At 43.3% G+C, this 27,307-nt stretch overlaps 1 protein-coding gene across 2 annotated transcripts in view; it reads left to right on the top strand.

Annotated features, from left to right (window-relative positions):
• The first annotated feature begins 298 nt into the window (after positions 1-298).
• TMEM74 (transmembrane protein 74) overlaps positions 299-27,307 on the top strand; it is a 103,050-nt gene continuing 76,041 nt past the window's right edge. Inside the window, exon 1 of one of the 2 annotated variants that reach the window (XM_073590188.1) lies at positions 299-464. The gene's annotated coding sequence lies outside the window, so the exon portion shown is untranslated. Of the gene's footprint in view, positions 465-14,295; positions 14,416-27,307 lie in introns of those variants that run through there. The other variant, XM_073590189.1, reaches the window with a different exon arrangement.

Raw genomic sequence — 27,307 nt, 5'->3', positions numbered from 1 at the left:
TCATTATCTATATATCGATCTATCATCTCTGTTCCTACCTCTCTACTGTATATATCACTTTCTACTTAACTATTATCATTATCAATTATCTATCATCTACAGTATTTACCTCTCTCCTTACATAGGCCAGTAAGTAAATCCACTACATTACATAATGACCGTATAAAAATGTCTAGTAGTAGCTCCCATTAGCTGACTTCAGGGCATTGCTATTTCACAGATCTATGTGTTACCCCGCGCTCACCATGTGCCGTCCATCCACTCACACATCCGCCCAGTCAATCACTTGTGAGCACAAACAGCACAGGAGCATCCCAACCAAAACTACAACTCCCAGCAGGCTGTGCGACAACCACTCCCCAGCGAGGATCGTCCCTGCTGGAATATCTAGAGGAGAAGAGCAAGAAAAGCGACAGCAGCCGCCGGACAGCCCGGACCGTGCACAGGCTGGGAGCGGGCGAGGAGTGAGTACCACACGGGCTGCCACACTGCCACACTGCCACACTGTCACACTGCCACACTGTCACACTGCCACACTGCCACACTGTCACACTGTCACACTGCCACACTGCCACACTGTCACACTGTCACACTGCCACACTGTCACACTGCCACACTGCCACACTGTCACACTGCCACACTGCCACACTGTCACACTGCCACACTGCCACACTGTCACACTGCCACACTGTCACACTGCCACACTGCCACACTGTCACACTGCCACACTGCCACACTGCCACACTGTCACACTGCCACACTGTCACACTGCCACACTGCCACACTGCCACACTGCCACACTGTCACACTGTCACACTGCCACACTGCCACACTGTCACACTGCCACACTGCCACACTGTCACACTGCCACACTGCCACACTGTCACACTGCCACACTGCCACACTGTCACACTGCCACACTGTCACACTGTCACACTGCCACACTGTCACACTGCCACACTGCCACACTGCCACACAGCCACACTGTCACACTGCCACACTGCCACACTGCCACACTGTCACACTGCCACACTGTCACACTGCCACACTGCCACACTGTCACACTGCCACACTGCCACACTGCCACACTGTCACACTGCCACACTGCCACACTGTCACACTGCCACACTGCCACACTGTCACACTGCCACACTGCCACACTGCCACACTGCCACACTGTCACAGGCAGTGTCATCCTGGGCTGCATTGTTTCTTAGAGCAACACATCAGCTTTACAACTGTAACTACAGTAGTCAGTGCAAGCTGCCTGTACATTGTCCCTACACATATAGGTGTGTATACATGCACATGGCATATATACAGTATATATATATATATATATATATATATATATATATATATATATAATGTGTATATACTGTGTGTGTGCATATATATAATATATGTATATGGATAGTATATATATATATATAGATATTGGCTGTATGTGTGCGTATATATATATATATATATATATATGTATAATGTATATGTGTGTGTATATATGTATATATAAAACATATTTTATCTATAGTGTGCATATACTGTATATATATATTTAAATATATATAATGATAGATTTTGTGTATATATATATATTCTGTATTATATTTTATATATTGTATTAGATATATACAGTATGTATATATATATATAATATTGTATATTATTATATTTTTATCGCGCACTTCTTCCCAACTTTTCCGATTTCCATGGACCTTCTGTAATAAGAGCCTCCTAATAACCCAGGTTTCTTATTACACACACTTGCACATTACTTTTGGATACCAGCTCCTCTTCCTACCACTACAACGCATTTCTATGGAGCTGAGCGTTAACCCTTTGCGCACTGTGGAGACATATTTCCTTATCTATGGCATTACTGAATTTCTGCTGCTTCCCCTCGGGATTATCACATTTCCTTGCAGGATCCCTCGCTATCTCTTGGTTACAATAGCCACCACCAGAGATCTCCTGCGTTAGTCTTCTCTCCCCCTCGGGGGCTATGTGGATAGTGTTTTCTCATGTTCATTAGTCACTATAATGTCTTTTTTTTATATACGCAGCATATAGACGTTTTTATAAGTGACGGCTTTAATCAGCTGCCATTGATCTGATTTATGAAGGTTAAATGCATCCGGACTTTCCTGCTTTTTCCCATCCGGCCGACATTAAGTTTCCATCTTGATTATAGATTATAGCAGTGGCTGGTAGAGGCCTGTATGGACTACGGATGACGTTGTAGTGTATGGCGGGTAGGAAATTGGAGCTAATTTGGCAGTTTTGGTAAAACATACTTTCCTTTCTTATCGAGAAGCTGTGGAAATGGATGTATTGTAATGAGAAAACCTTGTATTGGTGCTTAGCAGGAGAGTTGAAAAAATTGATTTATAAAAAAAAATCAGGTTCACTATCAATTTCTTAAAAAAAAATTTGTTGTCGCCAAAATTGTAATACCTTGGTATTCGAATTGCACAAAATACCATAACCTTTTACTGACTTTGCTGGACCAAAAAAGGGGTTAAAAAATAACGAAAGCTTGTATTCGCGTACCCTAAGCTCCCCCCTTAACTTTCCTGTAGCCTCAGCTCCCTTCCTGGTGTTCCACTCGCTTCCTCCCGTTATTCTTCGCTCTTTCTTCACTGACTAGGCCTCACACGGTCACATAGGACATGACCCACGTCAATGAGCGTAGTACATTGCAGAGCAGGGAGGGGCGAGCCTAGGACAGGTGAGTTATTTTTAAAGGGAATCTGTCACCCCATTTTTCGACTATCAGCTGCCGGCATCGCAATCGGGCTTATCTACAGAATTCTGTAATGCTGTAGATAAGCCCCCGATGTAACCTGAAAGATAAGAAAAATGAATTATATCATACTCACCCAGGGGCGGTCCGGGTCTGGTTTTGGTCCGATGGGTGTCGCGGTCCGGTTCGGCGCCTCCCATCTTCTAACAGTGACATCCTCTTCTTTGCTTCCCATCGTGGCTCCTGCGCAGGTGCAATGATCTGCCCTGTAGAGGGCAGAGCAGAGTTCTGCAGTGTGCAGGCACCGGGAAAGGTCAGAGAGGCTCGGCGCCTGCGTACTGCAGGACTCTGCTCTGCCCTCAACAGGGCAGAGCAGTGCGCCTGCGCAGGAGCCACGATGGGAAGCAAAGAAGAGGACGTCACCGTTAGAAGATAGGAGGCGCTGGACCGGACCACGACACCCATCGGATCAAAACTGGACCCGGGCCGCCCTTAGGTGAGTATAATCTAACTCATTTTTCTTGTCTTTCAGGTTACATCAGGGGCTTATCTCCAGCATTCAACAGAATTATACAGAATTCTGTAGATAAGCCCCTGATGGCGATGCCGGCAGCTGATAGTCAAAAAATGGGGTGACAGATTCCCTTTAAACCCTTCTTGACCCTCCGATTATTAAGCTTGAACAAGTTTTGATAAATTTGCTCACTTGTAGCACTTTCTTTTGTTAAGTTATATAGTGTAATTAGGGCATGAGAACAAGGAGGGCAAAAGGGGTGAATGTCTGTGTGGTTCCAATATCTAGTAACTCTGTTCCCTTCTGCCTTTCAGGGGGCCTAATTATAAAAATGTAGCATTATGTATGTCCTTATGCTATACTCCTGTGTGAAGGTCCGCCCCACTTTTAAGTGGCCCCTCGCTAAGCCAAGCCTTCTGTTTTATCCGCTGCACCTTTCAACTGCACTTGTATCATTAGCAATGCGGCACAGACATAGTGTATTTCAGTGGATGAGGCTGAGTGACATCTCTGGTCACATGCCCTTCTATCTGTCACAAGTGGATGGTCCACAGTGCCAATGGTTGCCAAGTGGCATGAGTTACTAAAGGTATAGCTCTTCATACAGGGGTATATTAGTGTGGCTGTACTGTGTTAGACAATTAAAGGGGATCTGTCAGTAAGATCAACCCTCCTAAGCTGTCAATATGGGCATGTGGAATCATAGAATCATAGAATATTAGAGTTGTAAAGGACCTTCAGGGTCACGCATGTTGTCCAACTTTCCCTTTCAATGCACTAAACCATCTCAGACAGATGTCTGTCCAGCCTCTGCTTAAAGACTTGATTGTAGTTTGTTTCCATGTGCAAACGAGAATAATGATGATCCCTCTACACTGTGACAACCCTTCAGATATTTGTAGACCACTATTAAGTCTCTTCTTAGCCTTCTTTTTTGCAAGCTAAACATACCCAGATCCTTTAACCATTCCTCATAGGACATACTTTGCAGTCTGCTCACCATCCTGGTAGCTCTTCTCTGAACTTGCTCCAGTGTTTCAGTGTCTTTTCTAAAATGTGGTGCCCAGAACTGGACACAGTATTCCAGATGAGGTCTGGCGAAGGATGAGTAGAGGGGGATAATTACTTCACATGATCTAGACTCTATGCATCTCTTAATATATCCTAGAACTTGGTTTGCCTTTTTTGCTACTGCATCATACTGTTGACTCATGCGCACTATCTGATCTACTAGTATACCCAAGTCTTTTTCTCCTTGCTGTTGCTTAGCTCTATTCCCCCCATTCTGTAGATGTAATTTTATTTTTTCTTGCCCAGATGTAGAACCTTGCATTTCTCCCTGTTAAATACCATTCTATTAGTTATTGCTCATTGTTCAAGCTTATCTAGATCCTTCCAAGTTATCTATCTTCTTTAGTGTTAGCTATCCCTCCTAGCTTTGCATCATCTGCAAGTTTGGTTAGTTCATTGCATTTACAGGATGCAGCTGGTCTATACTGTTAATCTTCAGGAACATGCTGCCCTCTGACAAGCAGGAAGTTGAGACAACCTCTTTAATGGCTGAGAAAGGGGTCACCATAAAGAAGGGGGTCCAAAAAATATATGAGGATATTTCATGGGGCAATTAACGTTATTGCCTGGGGGCATAGAAAATTGTTATCCTGTTGCTGCTGTGACCTACATGCTACTCTGAAGCTGTTCTGACATATAGTATGTCTATGAAGGAATAATAAAAAAAAATGGGAGTATGCCGTGTATTTTTCTGGGGGTCAACTTTTGGGAGTGCCCAGTTTTGTTTCACCATCCTCTATAAATCCAAAAAAATGATGCTCAGACATAGAATACCTATGACTTAGGGCAAAAATCTTTTCTATAGTAAATTAATTTGGCGATTACATTTTGTACTTTTGGGACAATATTTCAAAATTCTGGCCAGAGACCTGAACCGAGGCAACCGATTACAAAAGCTGCCTATTATGTGTTGTTATACCGTATCTTATATTTGGGCTGTCTTCTTGAATGCTTTTCAACCTCATCTCAACTTACATTTTTATTATAAAAAACAACCAAAAAACAGTGGTATCCTTACTATAAAGAGAAAACTAGAGTGAGAACTGTCATGCAGCTTCTCTGGGGCTGTCACAGCCTTATTAACATCATTTTACTAAGCAGAAACTCTGATTGGCAGAAATCCTCCCAGCTGAGCTGTGCTCCACCAATCATCAAAGAGGAAGCTCGTGTGCACAGGCCCCTGAAGATCTCTGGGCTGGTAAGTGGATGATGCAGCTTCATATACTGCGTTATTTAGGCTTTATACTGTAGGGGATACCATAAAGGCAGCATGTAAACCCCACAGTGTTTGATAATTCAGAGATATTGGGTGGTAGCTAAGCTTTCATATATGCTTCTCTAACCAAGTTTCTAAATTCTATTTCTGATGCACCATTGTCTGGAGCCTTCCACCCCTCGCCATACATAACTTCAGATCCTTTATTGTCACATTAAAATAATGTTATATTAATTTGCAAAGTAAATTAAATTACTCAGCAGATAATGTGACACAGTACAAGTCATACAGAAGACTTATGACTAGTATACAGCCTCTGTATGACCATGACTAACCAGTAGTGCAGTAGTCGTGGGTAGAGTTGAGCGAAGCAGGTCGGCCAGATGAGAGAGAGAGAGATCTCGCCGCCTCTACGGTTACAATTCATGCCAGCGAAAATCTTCCGGGCATGCGCACTTTAAAAAAGCGGTTCGGCATGTAGGTGTGTTTCCTGTCCTCCACTCTCTACCGACTTTTATTCCCCATTGACTTGCATTGGGTTTTGTGTTTCAGTCGGCCTCTGTCTTTTCACGATAGTCGGCCGATTTCACTCGACTCAACTTTTGAGAAAGTCGGGTTTCATGAAACCCGACTCGACCCTAAAAAAGGCAAAGTCACTCATCCCTAGTCGTGGGTTTGAAGCTGAGCAGTAACAGCATCTCCATGTATAAAATTGTCCTCAGTGTGTGTCCATACCGTACAGACTTTTCTATGGGGTCCATGTGAAGAAGGGGCCCAGTTCAGGTTAATTAAAAAGAGAGTAGAGATGAAGATTCTTTTGAAACTCAAATTCACCAAATTTGCCGAATTTTCAAAAAAAATTTGATTTAAAGCAAATAAATTCATGTGAATTTCATTACTGGAAAGCTTGTAATTACTCGTAAAATACATGTACAGTTGTGGCCAAAAGTATTGACACCCCTGCAATTCTGTCAGATAATACTCAGTTTCTTCCTGAAAATGAATGCAAACACAGATTCTTTGGTATTATTATCTTCATTTAATTTGTCTTAAATGAAAAAACACAAAAAGAATTGTCCTAAAGCCAAATTGGATATAATTTCACACCAAACATAAAAAAGAGGGTGGACAAAAGTTTTGGCACTATTCGAAAAATCATGTGATGCTTCTCTAATTTGTGTAATTAACAGCACCTGTAACTTACCTGTGGCACCTAACAGGTGTTGGCAATAACTAAATCACACTTGCAGCCAGTTGACATGGATTAAAGTTGACACAACCTCTGTCCTGTGTCCTTGTGTGTACCACATTGAGCATGGAGAAAAGAAAGAAGACCAAAGAACTGTCTGAGGACTTGAGAAACCAAATTGTGAGGAAGCATGAGCAATCTCAAGGCTACAAGTCCATCTCCAAAGACCTGAATGTTCCTGTGTCTACCGTGCGCAGTGTCATCAAGAAGTTTAAAGCCCATGGCACTGTGGCTAACCTCCCTAGATGTGGACGGAAAAGAAAAATTGACAAGAGATTTCAATGCAAGATTGTGCGGATGTTGGATAAAGAACCTTGACTAACATCCAAACAAGTTCAAGCTGCCCTGCAGTCCAAGGGTACAACAGTGTCAACCCGTACTATCCGTCGGCGTCTGAATGAAAAGGGACTGTATGGTAGGAGACCCAGGAAGACCCCACTTCTTACCACGAGACATAAAAAAGCCAGGCTGGAGTTTGCCAAAACTTACCTGAAAAAGCCTAAAACGTTTTGGAAGAATGTTCTCTGGTCAAATGAGACAAAAGTAGAGCTTTTTGGGCAAAGGCATCAACATAGAGTTTGCAGGAGAAAAAAGAGGCATTCAAAGAAAAGAACACGGTCCCTACAGTCAAACATGGCGGAGGTTACCTGATGTTTTGGGGTTGCTTTGCTGCCTCTGGCACTGGACTGCTTGACCGTGTGCATGGCATTATGAAGTCTGAAGACTACCAACAAATTTTGCAGCATAATGTAGGGCCCAGTGTGAGAAAGCTGGGTCTCCCTCAGAGGTCATGGGTCTTCCAGCAGGACAATGACCCAAAACACACTTCAAAAAGCACTAGAAAATGGTTTGAGAGAAAGCACTGGAGACTTATAAGGTGGCCAGCAATGAGTCCAGACCTGAATCCCATAGAACACCTGTGGAGAGATCTAAAAATGGCAGTTTGGAGAAGGCACCCTTCAAATATCATGGACCTGGAGCAGTTTGCCAAAGAAGAATGGTCTAAAATTCCAGCAGAGCATTGTAAGAAACTCATTGATGGTTACCGGAAGCGGTTGGTCGCAGTTATTTTGGCTAAAGGTTGTGCAATTAACATATTAGGCTGAGGGTGCCAATACTTTTGTGTGGCCCATTTTTGGAGTTTTCTGTGAAATGATCAATGTTTTGCTTTTTGCTTCATTTTCTTTTGTGTTTTTTCATTTAAGACAAATTAAATGAAGATAATAATACCCAAGAATTTGTTTTTGCAATCATTTTCAGGAAGAAACTGAGTATTATCTGACAGAATTGCAGGGGTGTCAATACTTTTGGCCACAACTGTAGGTGAGAGGAGAGGGGATCCCGCTGACCATAATAGATTATACTCCACAGCAGAAAGAGAGAGGATCCCTCTGACTATAAGAGCTTATACTCTGTAACAGAGGACTCTGCTGACCATAAGATCTTAGACTCTATTATAGAGAGGGCCCCACTATCCATAAGAGCTTAGACTCTGTAATAGAGAGAGGACCTCCCTGAACATAAGAGCTTACACTCCACAGGAGAGAGAGAAAGAGAGAAGACGCCGCTGACCATAAGAGCTTACACTCTACAGGAGAATAAGGACCCTGCTGACGATAAGAGCTTACCGTCTACAGGAGAGAGAGGACCCCCCTGACCATAAGAGCTTACACTCTACAGGAGAGACTTACCCAGTAACTCTGGAGATGGAAAATGACTCTACCGTACAAACTGCTCCACTGGGAATCGCTGATCGGTAATGGCTTCTGTACTGACCACCACTGTACAAGGTGTGATAATACCCTAGACGTCATATATGCAGGGCATTGTGGGAAAATCGGGCGGCCACAAAAAATTATATTTGCCTGCTCTCTGATGGTCCAGCACTGTGGGAAAAGATGCAGGGCAAGTTTGTATTTTGCAAACTGCAAATCAAGTCTCAAAGTTTTCAAATTCATGTGAAACCGCAAATTTCCTGAAATTCAACTCGAACTCGATCATCCGCAAATCGATCTCAGTTAAGTGCAACAATCTCTGGGCCCCCATCTCAAGATGCTGCAGTGTGACAGCATGAAGCAGCGCCCACAAGGGCCCCATCCTAATCTTGTAATACGGACCCTCTGCTGAATGCTAATCTGAGATAGAAAAAACAACTAACCCGCTGAGAAAGGCAGTGATGACATATCACATACAGAGACAAAGAATGCATTATGCATATAATAGAAATAAATGTGGCATCTTTAGATTTGTGTGTCAGCGCCGTATCTCAATTCTTTGCATTGTTATGTTGTGACATGGAGCTTCCTCAGTGACAGTGCGACGTCTGAGGCTGCCTTATATCAGTGTTAGTTGACAGCTGTAGCATGTTCGCAATTGAATTGCGGCATCATGATTCAATTACTTCAGCTGTAGCAGAGCTGAATTTGTTAATTACGTCTTTGGGGCTGCCCGAGTCATCCATAATAATGATATTCACATTCTGCTGTGATAACCTGTAGTTATGGAAAACAAATTCATATGCAATGAATCTGAAGCTCTATTGTATCTTACAAAAATTCCCTCTTCTCTGTGATTTTTGTAGATGTATAATGAAAGTTGTTAGTGATTATTGTCATTTTTTTAGTGCATGCATTTGTAATAATGTCCCTCATTCAAGGCCCCTTTCTCGAATAATGTCCCTTCCTGGTGTAATGTCCCCCATGCTAAGCTCCTTCCAGTAATAATGTCCCCCATCCTGTGCCCTTTCCTGTTATAATATTCCTTGTCCTGGGCTCCTTACTGTAATAATGCTCTCCATCTTAATATAATAATGTTCCCCACCCTGGGGCCCTTCCTGGTATGATGCCCCCATCCTGAACCATTTCTTGTATAATGCGCCCCATCCTGGTATAATTATCTCTAGTCTAGACTCCTTTCTATAATGTCCCTTATTTTAGGCCCCATCCTGGTATAATGACCCCCATCCCAGCATAATGACTCCCATCTTCTGACCCTTTCTTGTATAATGTCCCCCATCCTGGGCCACTTCCTGGTATAGTTAGCCCTATCCTTGTATAACCGCCCCCATCCTGGGCCCTTTTTTTGAATTGTGTCTCCCAATCCTGGGGTACCCTTACTGTAGTAATGTCCTTGATCTTATAATACTGCCCCCCATCCTGGGGCCCTTCCTGGTGTAATGTCCCCCATCTTGAACCCACTACTTTTATAATGTGCCCCGTGCTAGTAAAATTCTCCTTAGACCCCTTCCTTCTAAAATGTCCCCTGTCATGGGCCATTTCCTGGTATAAGAACCCCCCATCCCAGCATAATGACCTCAGTCCTTGGCCCCTTACTTGTATAATGTCTCTCATTCTGGGCCCCTTCCTGGTATAATTACCCCCATTCTGGTATAATGACCAACATCCTGGGTCCCTTTTTTGTATGATGTCTCCCCATCCTGGGTCCCGTTTTTTGTATGATGTCTCCCCATCCTGGGTCCCTTTTAGTATGATGTCTCCCCATCCTGGGTCCCTTTTTTATATAATGTCTCCCCATCCTGGGTCCCTTTTTTATATAATGTCTCCCCATCCTGGGTCCCTTTTTGTATGATGTCTCTCCATACTGGGTCCCTTTTTGTATGATGTCTCTCCATCCTGGGTCCCTTTTTTTGTATAATGTCTCCCCATCCAGGGTCCCTTTTTGTATGATGTCTCCCCATCCTGGGTCCCTTTTAGTATGATGTCTCCCCATCCTGGGTCCCTTTTTTATATAATGTCTCCCCATCCTGGGTCCCTTTTTGTATGATGTCTCTCCATCCTGGGTCCCTTTTTTTGTATGATGTCTCTCCATCCTGGGTCCCTTTTTGTATGATGTCTCTCCATCCTGGGTCCCTTTTTTTGTATAATGTCTCCCCATCCAGGGTCCCTTTTTGTATGATGTCTCCCCATCCTGGGTCCCTTTTAGTATGATGTCTCCCCATCCTGGGTCCCTTTTTTATATAATGTCTCCCCATCCTGGGTCCCTTTTTGTATGATGTCTCTCCATCCTGGGTCCCTTTTTTTGTATAATGTCTCCCCATCCAGGGTCCCTTTTTGTATGATGTCTCCCCATCCTGGGTCCCTTTTAGTATGATGTCTCTCCATCCTGGGTCCCTTTTTTATATAATGTCTCCCCATCCTGGGTCCCTTTTTGTATGATGTCTCTCCATCCTGGGTCCCTTTTTTTGTATAATGTCTCCCCATCCAGGGTCCCTTTTTGTATGATGTCTCCCCATCCTGGGTCCCTTTTAGTATGATGTCTCTCCATCCTGGGTCCCTTTTTTATATAATGTCTCCCCATCCTGGGTCCCTTTTTGTATGATGTCTCTCCATCCTGGGTCCCTTTTTTTGTATAATGTCTCCCCATCCAGGGTCCCTTTTTGTATGATGTCTCCCCATCCTGGGTCCCTTTTAGTATGATGTCTCCCCATCCTGGGTCCCTTTTTTATATAATGTCTCCCCATCCTGGGTCCCTTTTTGTATGATGTCTCTCCATCCTGGGTCCCTTTTTTTGTATAATGTCTCCCCATCCAGGGTCCCTTTTTGTATGATGTCTCCCCATCCTGGGTCCCTTTTAGTATGATGTCTCCCCATCCTGGGTCCCTTTTTTATATAATGTCTCCCCATCCTGGGTCCCTTTTAGTATGATGTCTCCCCATCCTGGGTCCCTTTTTTTGTATAATGTCTCCCCATCCTGGGTCCCTTTCTGGTAATGTCCATTCTTCTGCTGTTTACCAACACCAAAATAAAAAATGATTCCTCTTACCTTCTTCTGCACTCAAGACGTGCGGTCTTTTGCGTCTGTGTCATGGACGGTGCATGATGTCACTGCCATTTGTCGCTTGTGACAGTACGCCGGCGTCAACTGCTGACTTCTGATTGGCTGGTGGCAGCATTTATCTCAGTTCGGGTCTCTGCGTCGCAATACACTTCAGCTAAATGTCCATCCTCGGACAGACATCCAGCTGAAATAGGCACTGGTGTCGGTGGGCCCCCATTCTGCACAGGCCCGGTTGCAGTCGAACCCCCCTCAACCACGATCATTACATCCTGGCTTTGATCCATTTTAGTAAATAGTTACGATAAGTATCAGACTAGTGAATGGGATTTTAATACATGCTAAAATTTAACAGCTGGAGTGTCTAGTGCTTTGCTGACCTCAGCTTGCCCATAAAATCAGTTCTATAGGAAGAAATAGACTTAGATCTCTGTAGGCCAAGTGTCTACGCCTTCAGTATAAATAGAATGTGTACCCGAACAACTGTAACCCCAAACTTGTCTAACTCCGCAAATGTGGCCAAGGTCATAGCAATTTCATGTTTATAAATAGAGAAATCACATTTTTGTTTCCTTTAATAATTTTTATATTCTTAGCTCCAACCATACTGATACTGCATAAAAGCGGATCATTTGCTCTATCAGCTTTTATAAAACCGCCTTTGTTTAATTTGAGAATATAATCAATGGCAAAAAATGTATTCTTAGACCATCAGCCAAAGCTACATTTATAAGATACAACTCCACCGTCCACAGTCCAGGTCTACATGGTGACTCAGCTTGTGCAGTGCCAGGGGTGGCCATCTACCAATATGGGATAGCTACTATTCAGAAGCATGAATATGAAAGCATAAAAGCCCATGCTGCGGTTATTTTGTTGAACCCGGACCTGATATCAAAGAGTCATCTCCATCTCAATCACTAGGATATGCCATTACTTAATGGTTGCTGCTTGGGCATCAATTTCTGGGACCATGACCAATCTTGAGAATGAAGGAGCCTCAGCTCTGCATTTGTACTGCTTAGCTTCCCAAGCATCATGGCGCTCATGGCCACCTGGCTGTGGAGCTATCCCCATAAATTTGATTGGAGGTTCACTTTAGCATGTGGCCGTGAACATCCCTATGCGGCGGAAAAACTGTGAAGGTGACGCATCGGTGCGTTCTTCCTTTGTTGGGATGGAGGAGCAGGCCTCCAATGGCATTAAAGGGGTCATCCAGAACTTTAATATTGATGGCCAATCCTTAGGATATCTCATCAATACCAAATCAGCGGTGATGCAACACCCGGCCATTTAGATGTTCCTGGAGTTGGCGGTGGACGGATGTGATTAGTTGTGAAGCTGCACAGCACAGTTCCGTCAACTGCATAATGGCCACTCCTGGGTACTGCACATTCGCCCCCTATTCGAATGATCTGCATTTACACCCTGTGGCCACTGTGCAGATGACAGAGCTATGCTGTGCAGCTCCAAAACTAATCACATCCGGCTGGTGCCGATACTGGGAACAGCTGATCTGCAGGGGTGCTCGGTGTCAACACGCACCGATCAGTATTGATGACCTATCCCATGCAAAAGTACCAGACAACCTCATTGTGTGGCAAATCTTAGTGATAATCAGTCACTTTACAAAGTATATGTCACTGAAGAAATAGTCGCAGTCAGTCCTTAGATAGCTCTTTACATGTATTAGTTTATAGCTGCCAGAAAATGTACATATAAAGCCTACAGTTTGGAGTCTTTTCTAGTCCTTTGATTCATTTTTGCAGTGTTCATTTAGTTGGAGAGAGCCATCTCCTCTCCTCATGCTGCTCCTCTCTCCTTTGCTGCTTCATCTCCTCCTATCCCCCTTCTTTCTCTCTTCTCCTCTGTGACAAACTTTATAAAGACTGAAGGAATTTGTGAGCATTTAGGGTTCATTCAGATGTCTGATTTTTCCAAGTACGAGAAGAACCGATTATTTTGATAAGAGTTTGACCAGAGCGTGTTCCGAATGTCATCCCTTTTTCTCCACCTCTTCCATTCTGACAGTCCATGAAAATCGGGCCACAATAGGATGTCATCAGAGTGCGGTCCGATTTTATTTTCATGGTCCCATATACTTGCATTGGTGATATGGATCAAAATCGGATATGTCTCAGATATTTTTCGCAGACCGGTCGGTTCAAGGAGAAATTTGGACATGTGCGTCGCCCATAGAATGTCATAGGTATGAGTGCTATTCATGAAAACCATGGATAGCACTCTTATGAAAAAATCGAATGTGTGAACGAGCCCTTAAAGAGAGACTGCTGGCAAAGAGACAAGGAACTAAAGAAATATCGGAAGGTGAAGACGCAGCCGGATAGAGGGGCCATGGGCTCAATATCATACTCTACCTGTAACACAGGTGAAGGTAAGACTAACTATAACTCTGCCTTAGCTCCGCTGGAATAAAAATGGAATAAGTGGCTTAACAATAAGGTTTAATAATAAAGCATGAACCTCGCTATATCTTGCTCACGTCAGGTTCCTTACTTTTATTTAGGAAACAGACATTTCTCAAAGTTTTTTCTCTATAGATATTTTACATTTAATTGGATCAGTCAATGCCTGGAAGGTCCTAATTGTCTCCATTCTTTGGCAATGAAGGGTCGTGAAACCATGGAAACTTCGGAGGCGAGAGATAGAAAACCTACTGTACATACAGTATTACAGTATTGGGGAGACGAGAATGAGCTGTATTAGGGGCCGTTACGAGATTACCTCACTCTCACTAATGTGCTCCTGCCAGGTCTGCACATAGAGGAACATCACAAAGGTGCAAAGAAATTTACTCCTTCCACGTAAGTGTTAATTTTCCAGCGTTCAGTGATTTCATATCGTACATACACTTGGAAAAGGAAAGGAAATTTAGCATGGCAAAGCAAGAATGAGACGATATTATGCATGGAGAGATCAAAGCCAAAGAACAAAACCGTTGAGGGGGAGTTCAGCGCTCTGCAGGGTGCATCCGACGATCTTCCCTCAATGAAGCCACACATCGGGAAACGGACAGGAAAATGAATGAAAAAATGATGACGATAAATTGGTATTAGCCTTGGGCTTCACCCTAACACCTGCTGTGTGCGAAAAAGTGATTTACGTACTGACACAGTCCGACATTTCACAGTTATCGTGGGAGGAACAGGTGATTACCTTAGGCAATGTTCACATCTCGACATACATTGGGTACAGAAAGTATTCAGGCCCCTTTAAATTTGTCACTCTGCTTCATTGCAGCCCTTTGATAAATTCAAAAAAGTTATTTTTCTTCTCATTAATGTACACTCTGCACCCCATCTTGCCTGAAAAAACCTCAGAAATGTAGAATTTTTTGCAAATTTATTAAAAAAGAAAAACTGAAATATCACATAGTCATAAATATTCAGACCCTTTGCTCAGACACTGATATTTAAGTCACATGCTGTCCATTTCCTTGTGATCCTCCTTGAGATGGTTCTACTCCTTCATTGGAGTCCAGCTGTGTTTAATTAAACTGATAGTACTTGATTTGTAAAGGCGCACACCTGTCTATATAAGACCTCACAGCTCTCAGTGCATGTCAGACCAAATGAGAATCATGAGGTCAAAGAAACTGGCCAAGGAGCTCAGAGACAGAATTGTTGCAAGGCACAGATCTGGCCAAGGTTACAAAAGAATTTCTGCAGTACTCAAGGTTCCTAAGAGCACAGTGGCCTCAATAATCCTTAAATGGTAGAAGTTTGGGACCACCAGAAGTCTTCATAGACCTGGCCGTCCAGCCAAACTGAGCAATCATGGGACAAGGGCCTTGGTGAGAGAGGTAAAGAAGAACCCCAAGATCACTGTGACTGAGCTCCACAGATGCAGTAGGGAGATGGGAGAAAGTTCCACAAAGTCAACTATCACTGCAGCCCTCTATCAGTCGGGCTTTTATGGCAGAGTGGCCTGACAGAAGCCTCTCCTCAGTGCAAGACATATGAAAGCTCACATAGAGTTTGCTAAAAAGCACATGAATGACTCCCAGACTATGAGAAATTTGTTTCTCTGGTTTGATGAGACGACGATAGAACTTTTTGGTGATAATTTTAAGAGGTATGTGTGGAAAAACCAGGCACTGCAAATCATCTGCCGAATACAATCCCAACAGTGAAACATGGTGGTGGCAGCATCATTCTTTGCAGGTGTTTTTCAGCTGCAGGGACAGGACGACTGGTTGCAATTGAAGGAAACATGAATGTGGCCAAGTAGAGAGATATCCTGGATGAAAACCTCTTCCAGAGTGCTCTGGATCTCAGACTTGGCCAAAGGTTCACCTTCCAACAAGACAATGACCCTAAGCACACAGCTAAAATAACAAAGGAGTGGCTTCAGAGCAACTCTGTGACCATTCTTGACTGGCCCAGCCAGAGCCCCGACCTAAACCCAATTGAGCATCTCTGGAGAGACCTGAAAATGGCTGTCCACCAACGTTCACCATTCAACTTGATGGAACTGGAGAGGATCTGTAAGGAAGAATGGCAGAGGATCCCCAAATCCAGATGTGAAAAACTTGTTGCATCATTTCCAAGAAGACTCAATACTGAGCAAAGGGTCTGAATACTTATGACCATGTGATATTTCAGTTTTTCTTTTTTAATAAATTTGCAAAAATGTCTACAATTATTTTTTTTTCAGTCAAGATGGGGTGCAGAGTGTATGAGAAAAAAAGAACTTTTTTGAACTTACCAAATGGCTGCAATGAAACAAAGAGTGAAAAATGTAAAGGGGTCTGAATACTTTCCGTACCCACTGTATACTCTATATGCAAAAAGCATCTACCGGAGAAATTCGGCACTCACCTGAAGAGGCAAACGTGATGTGAACCTTAGCCACATTGTTCACAAGTATCCATAGAATAGTGACATAAAGTGCACATTGGTTAGTGCTGGTACGCAAACAGATCTATACTGTCCCTTATTATTTATTTATCATTTTACAAATTATTATTTATTTCTTATTTTATTTAGCTGTCACCATTACCTTCCTGAAATGTATTGATCATATTATGGGGGTGAATCATTGTAACAATTACGAAGAATAGTTTGGTGCAGACACGTGAAATACGAGGCATACCACCATTAGTGGCAGACCACGAGGCCGCTATGGGGCCCAAAGTCATAGGGGCTCGGTGCAAATGCAGGTATCGGCCCCCCTTGCGTTACCTTTTCAACAGTATCTGCATTCATACCGCAAATACAGTTGAAAACAATGATAGAACAAGGAGTCATAGGCTCAGTGTTCCGTGGATCTCTATGTACACCTGTGCTGCAATGTCTCAGCACGGCGGGCACGATGACATCACTACATTCTGCCCTTTATGTAGAGTTTCAGGGGAAAAGGGATTTTTTTTTTCATTTTTTTAATTAATGGGTAAGTGGTCATCATACTGTGTTAATCCCTTCAGCACCTTGGGATTTTTCTTTTTTTGTGTTTTCAGTTTTAGCTCCCCTTCTTCAAAGAGCCATAACTTTTTTATTTTTCCATCAATATGGCCATGTGAGGGCTTGTTTTTCACAGGACGAGTTGTACCATATAGTGTACTGGAAAACGTCCTGCACACCCCTACCTGTAATGCCAACCCATTGGCAATGTGTGACTTTCATTTGTTCATTTTCATAGATTTTTTATTTATTATTACTTTTGTCAGATTCAAGTTATTTCTGTCACCATTGTGGGTTTTTCTGTCATTACACGAGGGATACCAACAATTTCCACCACGTGTGTATATTTTTTGGAGGTTGGGGATCCAATTAAGACTTCTGTTTTGAGGCTCCCTGATTTCTATATACAACCCTGGAGGAATCCAATACAAATAGTGCAAACAGTTCAATAGAGTGTGTAAATAATTGGCCTCAATCAGAAGTCCTTTTTTGTGTATAAGAAAAAATATAATTTGTCTTCAGTTTGCTGGATCTGATTTTCATCCATTTTTGCTCCTTGTGTCCATTTTTAACATCAGCTTGACATCTGTTTTTCTCAAATGCAAAAAAAAAAGATGAAAAAAATTCAGGTTTCTCCTACCTTTTAAACAGTAAAAACGGACAGCAGTAAGATGACACATAGATGACATCTATGTGCTGTCCAATTTTTTCACTGATCCTTTAATTTGATTTTGCAATTTTGAATCCGGAATCGGATCAATGTCAAACATCTGTGGGTTTGCTTTTGCAGATATGCCAACAGCCGATTGACTGCAATGTGTTCTTGTCCTGTGAATAACATGGATAAAAGATGTTCGTTAATCACAGATGTCTGAATGAGGCCTTAAAGGGGCTATCCAGGTTTGTGATGAAAGGCTGCAGTCACTCTATGTGACATAAGACGTGAATTGAAGGCTACGCATGTCCATCGGGAATGTGGCTGTAAATATGCAAATCGCATGCTTTCGGTCACACGATCACCTGGCACCAGAGGATCTTGACAGCGTGCGGTGCCCACCTTGTGAGGATTCATCAGTCTGCAGTCACATAGAATGTCTGCAGAGTTTCATCTCAAATCTGGACAACTGCTTTTAAGGCCGTCACACACACTAGATGGCTGTTGGCCGAAATTGCTTTGACTGATAGTTTGGCCTGGATCCATCTTGGCTGATTCTCCCAAACAATGGAGAGCCTATTTGGCCGAGCACTCTTGTGTTCTCTATGAGAAAGTCGTCGCCAGGTATATCTGGCATTTTCTTTTCTCCAGTAGAAAATGCAACCAGCAGTCCAAAATTAGACATGCCCAATCAACATTCCCCCCAACAATCTGTTGGCCAGCTCCCCCTTACACATTAGAGTTTTGTCCAAACACATCGATATCTATGTACCGTTACATGTATATATATGACAGCAGTGTCTCTTGACTATCAGTTTCCCATGACATCAAATTTGCTGTAAACCGCCTTCATTCATTATATCAATAAGGGTCCTAGGAGTGAACTCCCACCAAGTCTCATAACTACACTCCATTTATAGCTCGTTACATATTATGGTCAGTAAGTAGATTGGGAAAAATGGGATGCAGAAATATGTAAACTAAAGGATAGTAATGAGAGAGAAGATTCGTTTTTAATGACTGTTACGTTTTAATTACTCGGATCCCCTCCAATGTATTTATATTGTTCTCATTTTATTTGCATGGCATTACTGCAGAGACTAAAAAGTATATAATGGAGACAACAAACATTTCAATGGGAAAACAATGTCCCCATTAAAAGTCAATTTATCCCTTAATTTTGAAAGAAAATCCTCTTTGTTAATTAAAAAATTAATGAACTTTCCAAAGCTTCCTGCACTCTTCGAACAAAATGTATTTAGTTTCCATTTCATTGTGTAATCGCCCATTGAATGCTGATTATTATGTCTTTCAATGGTTCGTACTTTTAAAGAAGCAAATATCAACAAACAACTATGTGAAAAATTACAGAAATGTTGCCAGTAATTGCATGTCCAATCTTTTCACTCATTTGCTTCATCTTTCTGCTACAAAACTCCATTTATAAAGTAAATTTTTTTTTGTTATGAATGTAGATTTTAGGAATTGTAATTTAAAAATCCTCAAACAATCTTGTAACTTTACAGTACTGACTATCAAAACAGTTACTAAATTTTTATTGTTTTGTGACGATAACTTTCCAGCTTTGCAGTGTAGACTGGGATAAGTGAAAAGAGTCATCTCATTATGATTAGCCTATGTAGAATTTAGTAACAGCTCACAACTCTGTTGTACTTCTGGACATATAGATAAGTCAGCAATATACAGAGATAAGGGTCTGTATTCAGCTTCCTTGAACTTAGTGTGTAGAGGTCTGTATTTTATTTCTTCCTCTATTGTAGTAACCTAAGACTTTACAGTTTTATTTGTCTTTCATTAATTTCAGCTGCTATAAAGCTTGTATTATCAACAGGTGACCTCTGCATAGTACCCTCTGCATAGATCACAGAACATGCCCACAACACTTTCCCATTAACCTCCACGAGTTTCCTTCAGACAGAAGATTCCTATTTCCATGTAGGTGATTGTGACAACACAGCATTTAATCTTAATTATTCATACGTAAATTCAGTAATCCAGGAGGCATAGACTGTTATCTTTATGTTGACTATTGTAGGTTGAATTGATGTTTGTAAAGTGATGAATGGTTGTTATTTACCTCTTATAATGATTGGCGAGGAAAATGATCCTGGCTGCAGCATTCAAAACAGATTGAAGGGGGGAGAGTTTAGTATTAGGGAGACCGATTAGTAGAGAGTTACAGTAGTCCAGACGAGAATGAATAAGAGAAACAGTAAGAGTTTTTGCGGAGTCAAAAGTAAGAAAAGGTCAAATTCTAGAAATGTTTTTGAGGTGCAGATAACAAGAGCGAGCCAGTGATCGGATGTGGTGAGCGAATGAAAGCTCGGAGTCAAGTATGACTCCAAGACAGCGGGCATGTTGCTGGGGAGTAATAGTGGAACCACACACAGAAATGGCAATGTCGGGTATAGGTACATCAGTAGAGGTAGGAAACACAAGTTCAGTCTTTGACAGGTTCAGTTTCAGATATAGTGAGGACATGATGTTAGACACAGCGTTTAGACAATCACCGGTGTTTTCCAAAAACACAGGCGTGATGTCAGGAGAAGAAGCGTATAATTGCTTGTCATCAGCATAGAGATGGTACTGGAAACCAAATCTACTGATTGTTTGACCAATAGGGGCAGTGTACAAAGAGAAGAGGAGGGGGCCTAGGACTGATCCTTGAGGAACCCCAACAGTAAGGGGAAGATGAGATGAGGAGGAACCAGCAAAAGATACAGTAAAAGAGCGGTCAGAGAGATAGGAGGAAAACCAGGAGAGAACAGTGTCCTTGATGCTGATGGAGCAGAACATAGTGAGGAGGACCTGATGATCCACAGTGTAGAATGCTGCAGAGAGATCCAAGTTAGTATGGAGAAGTGACCATTAGATTTAGCTGTTAGTAGATCATTAGAGACTTTAGTGAGGGCAGTTTCAGTAGAGTGTAAAGAGCAGAAACCGGATTGGAGAGGGTCAAGAAGAGAGTTATCAAAGAGATAGCGGATAAGACGGGAGTGGACCAGGCGTTCCAGGAGTTTAGAGATGAAAGGAAGATTAGAGACAGGTCTATAGTTAGCGACACAGTTTTGGTTGAGAGATGGTTTTTTAAGTAGTGGATGTATGATGGCATGCTTAAATGAGGAGGGAAAGATACCAGAAGACAGAGAGAGGTTAAATATTTAAGTTAAGTAAGTGGTGACAGCAGGGGAAAGGGACTGGAGGAGATGTGACGGAATTGAGTCACTGGTGCAAGTGGTTGGGCGTGAAGATGCAAGGAGCCTGCTTACTTCTTCTGTGACTGGTTCAAAATCAGAGAGTGAGCTAGATGCAGTGGGGGAGGGAGGACAGTGCATGGTGTCAGGTGATAGGGGGATAATTTCCTGTCGGATATGGTCAATTTATTCTTTGAAGTAATTGGCCAGATCGTCAGCTAGAAGTTCCTTGGTTGGGGCCTGCACTCTTGGGTTGAGTAGGGAATGAAAAGTGTCAAAGAGACGTTTAGGGTTATTGGACAGTGAGGTGATGAGGGTGTTGAAATAGGTTTGTTTTTAGAGGTGAATGGCAGTGTTGTATGTTCTAAGCATAAACTTATAATGGATGAAATCTTCGTGTAGATTGGATTTTCTCCACAGACGTTCGGTGCATCTGGAGCACCGCTGCAGGAAACGTGTTTGCAGGATGTGCCAGGGTTGTCGCTGTCTGTGTCGTGTTGTTCTGTGTATAGGAGGTGCAAATTCATCCATGGCACTTTGAAGTGTTTCATTGTAATGCTTCAGTGCTGTATCAGGACATGAGAGGGAGGAGATAGGGGCCAATGATGACTGCAAGTTCTTCATAAGTTTCTGGGTGTTAATGGCCTGTATGTTTCTATAAGTATGGACAGTGGAGGTGACCTGAGTGGGATGGCAGTTCTTGATAGAGAATGAAAGAAGGTTGTGGTCAGAGAGCGGGAGAGGGGAGTTTGCAAAATCATCCACTGCACAAAGCTGAGAGAAGACCAAGTCGAGGGAGTTTCCGTCTTCATGCGTTGGAGAGTTAGTAAGCTGCAAAAGGCCAAAACGAGGAGGTTAGAGATAAAAGGTGAGTAGCAGATGGGGAGAGGGGAAGAGCAATGGGGATGTTGAAATCGCCGATGATGAGGGTAGGGATGTCACAGGAGACAAAATGTGGAAGCCAGGTGGCAAAATGATCCAGGAACTGATGGGAGGGGCCGGGAGGACGATACACCACCACCACTCGCATGGAGAAGGAGGTGTAGAGTTTGACGGCATGGACCACAAAAGAAGGGAAGACAAGTGAGGATACTTGAGGGATAACCTGAAAGGTACATTTTGGTGATAGGAGCAGACCAACGCTTCCACCTGCTCTATTGTCTGATCTTGGGGTATGAGAAAAGTGTAGTCCCCCATATGAAAGAGCAGCAGCAGCGGTAGTGTCTGACTGTTGGATCCAGGTTTCAGTAAGAGCCAGAAGGTTAAGAGAATTCGAAAGGAAGAAGTCATGGATGAGAGTTTATCATGCACCGAGCGAGAATTCCGAGGGGAAAAATTAAGAGAGACAGAAGGCATGCAGGGAATATTTATAAGATTAGAGGGGTTTCCGAGTGTAGCAGTTGGGGGGTTTGACTTTCTATAACATGGGGGACCAGGGTTGGGAGCAATGTCTCCTGTGACTAGGAGAAGGAGGATGTCATTGTTAGGACATGGTTAATGTCCTGTTCTCACAGGGTTAACTTTTGCCGGCCTCTCTTTGGTTCTGGGTGTAATTGTATCCGGAGAGGGATTCCGCATGGATCCAGGGAATGTTCAGGCCATTACAGATTGGGTGCAGCCTCATGACCTGAAGGAGTTGCAGTGATTTCTGGGATTCGCTAATTATTATAGGAAGTTTATTAACGGGTTCTCGCAGGTGGTGAAACCCTTGACGGACCTCACTCTTAAAGGGGCAGATGTAAAAAATTGGTCCATGGCCGCAAAAAATTCCTTCCTGGCATTAAAGAAGTGTTTTACTACAGCCTCTGTGTTGGTTCAACCCGATTCGTCGAGACCTTTTATTGTCGAGGTCGACGCTTCGGAGGTGGGGGTGGGGGCAGTATTGTCACAGGGCCCCTCTACCCTGACTAACCTCAAACCCTGTGCCTTTTTCTCTAAGAAGTTCTCTTCGGCCGAGAGAAACTATGATGTCGGTAACAGGGAATTTTTAGCAGTTAAGTTGGCTTTCGAAGAATGGAGGCATTTTGGAGGGGGCCGCTCATCCCATTACGGTCATCACTGATCATAAAAACCTGGCCTTTATTGAGTCTGCTAAGAGATTGACCCCCAGACAGGCTCGGTGGGCACTTTTTTTTCTCGATTTCATTTTACCATCACGTTCCGACCAGGGTCTAAAAATGTAAAGGCAGATGCCTTATCCCGAAGTTTTGATTCTGTGTCCCCTCCAGAACCTCCTTCCTCCATTCTTCAACCGGGAGTGGTTGTAGCCGAAATCTCCTCTGAGTTACAGAGAGAGATTCTGGAAGCACAAGCACAAGCTCCCAGGAGTAAACCCCCAGGTAAATTGTTTGTACCCTAACAATTCCATCCCACACTCCTTCAAGAATTTCATGATTCTGTGTTAAGTGCACACCCTGGTATTACAGCTACCCGGGGGGCAGTAGCTAGGGGTTTTTGGTGGCCCTCTATGGTACTGATATAAAAAGGTTTGTGAATACTTGTGGGGTGTGCGCGCGCTCTAAAAGCTCTCAGGTCCGGCCGGCCGGGTAATTGGTGCCTTTGCCAATTCCGGATAAACCATGGACACACCTGTCCATGGACTTTATCACTAATCTTCCACCTTCCAAGGGCAACTCAGTGGTATGGGTAGTGGTTGATAGATTTTCTAAGCAAGCCCACTTTGTGACATTACCTGCATTACCATCTGCTGAATCCTTGGCCCGCTTGTTTATACAGCACATTGTTTGACTGCATGGAGTGTCTGTGAACGTGGTGTCGGACAGGGGTGTGCAATTTGTGGCCAGGTTTTGGAGAGCGTTTTGTATGAAGTTGGGGGTCATGTTTTCATTCTCCTCTGCCTATCACCCAGAATCCAACGGACAAACTGAACGCACCAACCAGTCATTGGAGCAGATTCTGAGATGCCTGGCCTCCTCCAGACAGGAAGACTGGTGTGAGGTATTACCCATGGCAGAACTTGCATTCAACTGTTGGATTAATGAGTCTACCGGAAAGTCTCCCTTTCAGGTCAATTATGGGTTTGTTCCGCAGTTTGGGGAATTTTCCCATATGGATTCGGATTGCCGTGGTGCCGAGGGGATGGTACAACAATTAAAAACCCTCTGGAAGGAGGTGCAGGGGAACATCTCCAAAGCCCAGAAGAAGTTCAAACATTTTGCAGACAGGAGGAGGGGGTGGTTCCTGCGTTGACAGTGGGAGAAAAAGTCTGGTTGTCCACCCGTAACATCAAACTTAAAATACCCTCTATGAAGTTGGGCCCCAAATTTATTGGCCCATACAAGATTGTAGAGGTGATCAACCCGGTGGCATACAGATTACAGTTGCCCACCTCCTTCAAAATCTCTAACGTCTTCCACAAGTCCCTATTAAAACCTGTGGGGACAGTTAGAGAAGATCCCTCATCTGTGGCTCCACCAGTGTTGGTAGAGGGTCAACTGGAGTACGAGGTAGGGCGCATCATTGATTCGAGGTGGGTGTGCCGGAGACTTCAGTACCTTATCCATTGGAAGGGATATTCCGTTGAGGATCGGTCGTGGGTTCTGGCCAGTTCGGTGCACGCTGATTGACTGGTGCGGGCTTTTCATGCCAGATACCCTGAGAAACCTGGGGTCCAGTGGCCCCCCATTAAGAGGGGGGTACTGTCATGGTTAGGACATGGTTAATATCCTGTTCTCACAGGGTTAACTTTTGCCGGCCTCTCTTTGGATCTGGGTGGGGTATTTATACTCAATCCAGACTAGCATTCTCTGTCAGCTATACTGTTATTCTGGCTGTGTGTCTGACAGACCCCCTGGTGTGCATGTACTGCATTGCTTGTTTGATTCCCATGTATGACCCAGCCTGTCCCCTCACTCTGAACTCCGTCTCACGTTTTAGGTACTATTGTCTTCTCTGGTTCTGACCTCCTGGTTTGGCTATTGTTACTCCACTACCGTTTGCCCCTATTGTACCGTCTATTGCCTGTTTTGGTTTTCTGATCTATTGCTACGTCCTGACTATCTGCTCTGTCTAACTCTTTGGTACTGTCCTGCTATCTCGTGCATTGACCCCGGCTTGATCTGGTTTCCGCCCCTGTCTATGCCCCTTGGTAACTTGTCCCGTAATTACCTTTCTAGGAGTTTCCCTGCAGCTCCTAGCTCTTTGGAGCTTAGGCCATGCCCCCAGCAGTCACATGCTTCAGGTCCTGATAGTTTGATGCACGCATTGTCACCGCTGCTGCCCTGCTCCACAGGTATCTTTGAGCACGGTTTTTTGTACTCAGGACATGCGCACTGGCTCAGTGTAGTGCGGTGTTCCTGACAGAGGATAGAAAGAGTGAGCAGATGGTTGAGTGATTTGTGAGAGCGGCTCTGATGTTGAATGGTGGGACTGGATGGATCTGTTCAATTTAGCAATGTGAAAAGAGCGTGAGTGCTATACATAGGAGAGGAAAGAAGTGAAGGGCCAATATAGATGGAGTGTAGAGAGTTAATGCCAGGGCGGTGGCTGTGTGAGAATGCAGCGGCTAGGATATAAATTACACAAATGCATATGGTATGTATTTGTTGCATTCCAGATGTACAGGGAGTAGATGTATATAAATGTCTTACCTGTCTCCAGCCCTGTCTAACTGCCATTTTATAACTGCCTCATACTTTGATCAAATGTACTTAGATTAAATGGACATAAATGCCCCCCTGCATAAATGGATGCCCCAAGCTAGGTCTGAATATATAGGAGGCTAATGCTTAGATCTGTTTTTTTTTCTCCCCTCGTTAACAATCAATCAAAATAAACTATAACAGCAGGGCACAATAAAAGTACTGATCACATAAACCAATGTCCAGCCCTACATGCATCATAAACCACTTTGAAAGTTTCTTGACCTCACAACATAAGGGAACAGAATAAGTTGAAATAACTATATACCAGATATAAGCTTGCATACAGTAGTTGAAAAGACATATGTAGCATTCAGGATTACCTGCTTGCTGGCATAGAATGGAGTGGATATACACAGGAGTTGAAATCAGAGCAGGAATTGAGTAAGCTGGTTACCAAATATAAGCTTGCATAGTTAAAAAGACATATGTAGCATTCAGGATTAACTGCTTGCTGGCATTGAATGGAGTGGATATATACATGTACATATACTGTATACCGTATATACTCGTGTATAAGTCGACCCAAGTATAAGCTGAAGTACCTAACTTTGCCACGAAAAACTGGGAAAATGTATTGACTTGAGTATAAGTCAGATATGCATTGTCCCCACTTCCCCCATCCTGGTATGCGTGGTTCCTCATTCCCAACCTTGTATGCATGGCTCCTCATCAGTGTCTTTGTATGCATGGCTCCTTATCTCCATCCTTGTATGCATGGCTCCTTATCCCCGTTCTTGCCTGCATGGCTTCTCATCCCTTTCCTGGTATGCATGGCTCCCCATCCCTGTCCTTGTATGCATGGCTTCTTTTCCCTGTCCTTGTCTGCATGGCTTCTCATCCCTGTCCTGGTATACATGGCTCCTTATCCCTGTCCTTGAATGCATGGTTCCTCATCCTTATCCTTGTATGCATGGCCCGCCATAAGAAAAGCATAAAAATAAATTCCTTCCCTGCGCACCCTTTCAGCATCTTGTTCCGACTTCCATCAGCTCCTGCAGCCGAGCGATCATCTGTCCCTGCTCATTAAGGTAATTAATATTCACCTCTCTCCACTCAGCGGGGACGCGTGATCACTCGGCTGCAGCAACTGCTGGAAGCCGGAACAAGATGCTGCGAGGGAACGCAGGGAAGGTAAGTAGGAGGTTTTTTTAGAAATGAATATTCATTGCCAGCGCAATGAATATTCATTTCTCTTTAGCAGCGGGCACAGTTACATTCGCAGCCACCGACTCCTGCCTCTGTGACCCACTGCTCCGCTCCTCCCTCTCCCCCGCCGGCTTTCTGGACAATGACTTGTGTTTAAGCCAAGGGGGGCGTTATCAACACACAAAAAATGTGCTGAAAAACTCGGCTTATACACGAGTATATATATATATATATTATATATATATACATATATATATAATTGTATGAGTTGTTACAGATGCTAAAATGACAAATTTGTATAGTTTTTATTCTTTTGATCTTTTCCATAATTTATCATAGTGTTTTTCTGCCTCAAACACACTGAGAAATGACCAAGGACCACTAACTCTGTAAAACCACTTAGGAGGCAGCTTGAGCAGGAAGAGATGAGCAGCGTCCATAATTCGCCTCTAATCTCTGTACTTCCAAAATCTGGTATAAAATTGCAATGTCGATGGAAATAATATTTGCTGATTTGTTAGCTAATAATTATATATTGTAATCTCATTATTTTCATTTCATAGAACTAAAAACTAGTGAAAAGATTTACCCCAAAATACATTTATTATGCTCTG

This window comes from Dendrobates tinctorius, unplaced genomic scaffold (genome assembly GCF_039654945.1).
Source record: "Dendrobates tinctorius isolate UK_male_01 unplaced genomic scaffold, ASM3965494v1 ptg000116l, whole genome shotgun sequence".
Classification (NCBI taxonomy): Eukaryota; Metazoa; Chordata; class Amphibia; order Anura; family Dendrobatidae; genus Dendrobates; species Dendrobates tinctorius.
Note: the sequence above shows the minus strand (reverse complement) of the source record. Positions and strands in the feature narration are given on the sequence as shown.